This window comes from Scylla paramamosain, unplaced genomic scaffold (assembly GCF_035594125.1).
Source record: "Scylla paramamosain isolate STU-SP2022 unplaced genomic scaffold, ASM3559412v1 Contig68, whole genome shotgun sequence".
Taxonomy (NCBI): Eukaryota; Metazoa; Arthropoda; class Malacostraca; order Decapoda; family Portunidae; genus Scylla; species Scylla paramamosain.
The window spans coordinates 7,501-10,983 of record NW_026973733.1 but is presented as its reverse complement, the minus strand read 5'-3'; positions in this window follow the sequence as shown (position 1 = coordinate 10,983).

Below are 3,483 nucleotides of genomic sequence, written 5' to 3'. Positions count from 1 at the left end.
TGTCCTCCAGGGTGCCGTAGGTCACGTCTGGTAGGTCTGTCATCTGTAGGGCGTCGTCCTCAGAAAACGCGTCCCAGTTTACTCTTTTATAGTTATACCTCCTGACACTAGGGATGAGGAGCGGGGAGGTGGAAATATCGAGGATAGTAGGTATGTGGTCACTAGTCGTCAGAGGTCCAGGCGTGAAGGAGTAATGAAGAAAATTCACCCTGTTAGTTAGAGCTATGTCAGGAGTTGAGGCAGTCCGAAAATCAAAGTAGGTGGGAAAGAAAGGGCCGATATGGAGTGCAGTCTGTCGTCGAAGATAGTCTACTATGTCTCTCCCTACCTGGTTGGAAGTAGTGTATCCTAAATAGGGATGTCGGGCGTTCAAGTCCCCGACAAGGAAAACAGGTGTCTGTCTGCGGAGGAGTCGGAGGAAGTCAGGATGGGGAAGGTAAGGTCTGCGGGGAGGGAGGTAGCTGGTGGCAATAAGGAGGGGTCCGTCTATTGTTTCAATTTCGATAGCTAACGTCTCCGACAAAAAGTCGCCATGGACTTTGTGTCGTGTGTGAGACTTTATAGCAATTGCCACTCCGTCATTTATTTCGTTACTGACGTTCTGTTGGTATATCCTAAATCCAGGGATCTTAAGTCTAGTCTCGTCGCGCAGTCCGTGGCTGTTGATGAGAACAACGTCAGGGTCAAATTGTCTATATGTGTTAGTAAGGTCAAACTTACGTGTGTCCCAATGGAGTACATTGTGCTGGATTACTCGGAGACGGGGCATTATTCGCGTGTTACAGACAGCCTACCGGGGAGTAAGTCCGCCACAATTTGCCGGGGAGCCTTCTTTGCGCGTTCGTGGTCTTCGGTGGAGTAGATGGTCCAGTCCGTGAGGGAGTCTAGGTTCTCCTTCACGTGGTCTAAGACCGCTTCCTCCGCTCCTGAAGGCCCAGTGTGGCAGAGTACCAGTGCCCCATGACGGAGAGCATGGTTGAACTCCCTCCGGGTGTTGGGGGTCTTCCTCTTATCTGTCTTGGCCATGAAGCCAAACCTGATGACCTCGACGTCGTTTTGCTGGTCGTCCTCGTCCTCAGAGTCCTCTGAGGCTGAGGAGGCAGCGGAAGCGGAGTCTTCTGTGGCGCCTTGGGCGGTGGTGGAAGGTGTGGAGACTGGAGGTGCTGTGGGAGCGGCCAGGGAGGTCGCAAGGGAGACAGCCCTGGCGAAGGCATCCGGAGCTTGAAGAGGTGGCGGTGGAGGAAGCTTCACGTTGGGCAGACCATTCTCGGCAAGACTCGCTGAGAGAGTCTGTTGGAAGCACCCTGGAGAGGCCACATTGGAAAGATGTGCGTGAAGCAAGCACATCAATCCGGTCAGCGACTTGGTGGGGTCGATAGGTCCAAGGTTGGGGGGTTGGGGTGTGGCCGGGAGCGAGGCAGACGTCGTCTGAGCGAATGATACGCCTGGCTTGGTGCGAGCCTGGCGCATCGCCTCCTCCTTCTTCTTCAGGGCCTCCTTGCGGGTGGGACACCGCATGGCTCTGGCGCTGTGGTCCCCTCCGCAGTTGAGGCATGATTTTGTTGTGGCAGAACAGTTCCTGAAGGTGTGTTCCCGGCTGCCGCACTCAGAACACCGGACGTAATCCGCTGGGTGGGGGCAGCTCCTGGTGTGGTGTTCTTCCACGGCGTTGCACCTATTACAGGTCAGGAGAGGTGTGTATGTCTCCTGCCGCAACTGGTGCCCTGGCACGTGGATACAAAAAAGGTGCAAGCCTTCTGTCAGAGCCTTCGTGGCCATATCTGCACGCGTGAAGGTTATCTTCATGGTGGGTGAGCGAGGGAACTTGAAAACACCCTCCACGGCGGCCCAATCATGCTGGCTTCCTACTTCGTCGGCGATTTCCTCCGCCGTGTGCTCATATATAAGTTCGTCCAGTCCTGAGCAGATCACCGTGCGCTGTGCTCGGAGCTCAGGGGGCAACAGGGGGGTGAATCCATCACCAGACAGTCGAGCAGGCATGCCATCCTGGAAGATAGCATCGGCGTCCTTGTCTGTGGGTGTGAGAACCACCACAGCGTCACTGGCCGGTATAAGCCTAGTAACCTTGATGGTCGGGGCCAGGAGGGCGAGGAGGCGCCGGCGCACCCCAATGTCTCTGGGGTTGGGGTGTTTTATTCTGACTCGGCCCATGATGCCGGTCAGAGCCTGCGCAGCAGCCGCCTAAAAACGGGCTGGTCACCCATGCCCCGTGGCGAGGATTCCTTACGCCGGGGCACAGCACTGCACACTTGGTGTGCACTAACGCAGCCGGAGCTGCGTAAGAAGCACTGCACTGGGCACACAACACTAATACTTCACCAAGGTCTTGCTGCACAGCACTAACACACACACTGTTGGGGCTAATCCTAGGCACTGGGGGGAGCGGGCGGTCACCCGTCCAGCGCCTGACCGGAGTCGAAGCTTAACCCTGCATACGCACACTCGGGAGAACACTGCACTGGGGGCACACTTCACTTCACTACACAGACACTCGCTCACTTCGCAAACACTTCACTACAGTTTATCCATGCAAAACAATACACCCGCACTGTATGGAATGTCCTGGATGCTGGGGCATTCTATGGAGGGAGCACAACACTGGGGAACACTGTTGGTACACTGGGGAACACTGAATGCGTTTTCTCAGTTGAAAAGTGGTATATATATTAGCGTGCCTACTCAGGATCAGGAGTCGCCACCTCAGCGAGCGTCCTGATTGGTCCAGACGCGCTCTGGGCCGATCTGATCTCGCGTATATATAGCCGTTTTTCCCAAAATTCACTACTTGCTCGCAGAGCTACCGACGAGGTTAGAGTACTCGCGCTCCTCATTTATCACCAACAACAACAACTACTACTACTACTACTACTACCACAACATCCATTATCATGTCTGGACGCGGCAAGGGAGGAAAGGTGAAGGGAAAGTCAAAGTCCCGTTCCAGTCGTGCTGGACTCCAGTTCCCGGTCGGCAGGATTCATCGCCTTCTAAGGAAAGGCAACTACGCCGAGCGCGTGGGTGCTGGTGCCCCCGTGTACCTTGCGGCAGTTATGGAGTACCTGGCTGCTGAAGTCCTTGAGCTTGCCGGCAATGCCGCCCGTGACAACAAGAAGACTCGCATCATCCCACGTCACCTGCAGCTGGCCATCCGCAACGACGAGGAACTTAACAAGCTCCTCTCCGGAGTCACCATTGCACAGGGTGGCGTGCTGCCCAACATTCAGGCCGTGCTCCTTCCCAAGAAGACTGAGAAGAAGTAAATAAAGGGCCTCCCTCCCCTTCAGCCAATATCACCATCAATCCGGCTCCTCTTCGGAGCCACACGTTCAAACATCTAGAGAGTTGTGTAGACTATACTGGTATATCAATAATAAGCAAGTAGTGTATTTATTTTCGAGTTAGTTATTTGTTATTATTATTATTATTATTTAGTCAGGCACGCAAGTGACCGAGAATAAATAT